Source organism: Alligator sinensis, unplaced genomic scaffold (genome assembly GCF_000455745.1).
Source record: "Alligator sinensis unplaced genomic scaffold, ASM45574v1 scaffold375_1, whole genome shotgun sequence".
In the NCBI taxonomy this organism is placed as follows: Eukaryota; Metazoa; Chordata; order Crocodylia; family Alligatoridae; genus Alligator; species Alligator sinensis.
This window is the reverse complement of record NW_005841928.1, coordinates 613,228-613,437: the sequence shown is the minus strand read 5'-3', so window position 1 is coordinate 613,437 and position 210 is coordinate 613,228. Positions and strand designations below refer to the sequence as shown.

General features: G+C 70.0%; 1 protein-coding gene across 6 annotated transcripts in view; it reads left to right on the top strand.

Annotated features, from left to right (window-relative positions):
* Positions 1–210, top strand: part of MON2 (MON2 homolog, regulator of endosome-to-Golgi trafficking) — a 140,997-nt gene continuing 140,787 nt past the window's right edge. For 4 of the 6 annotated variants that reach the window (XR_003093008.1, XM_025198764.1, XM_025198765.1 and 1 more), the window contains exon 1: positions 20–91. The gene's annotated coding sequence lies outside the window, so the exon portion shown is untranslated. Of the gene's footprint in view, positions 92–210 lie in introns of all 6 variants that reach the window. The other 2 variants (XM_025198763.1, XM_006019410.3) reach the window with 2 other exon arrangements.

The window sequence follows — 210 nt, the reverse complement described above, 5'->3', positions numbered from 1 at the left end:
CGAGGCGGTGAAGAAGCTGCTGGAAAACACGCAGGGCGACCTGCGCGGCCTCAGCCTCGAGTGCCGCAAGAAATTCCCGCCCGTCAAGGAGGTGAGGCCGGGCCCGCGGGGATTGGGGAGAGTTGCGCGAGGAACTTGGCTGAGTTGGGAGACGCGGAGGCGAAGCGGCTGCTGCGGCCGGGGGGACAGGTCCGCGGCGGCCCCGCTTAC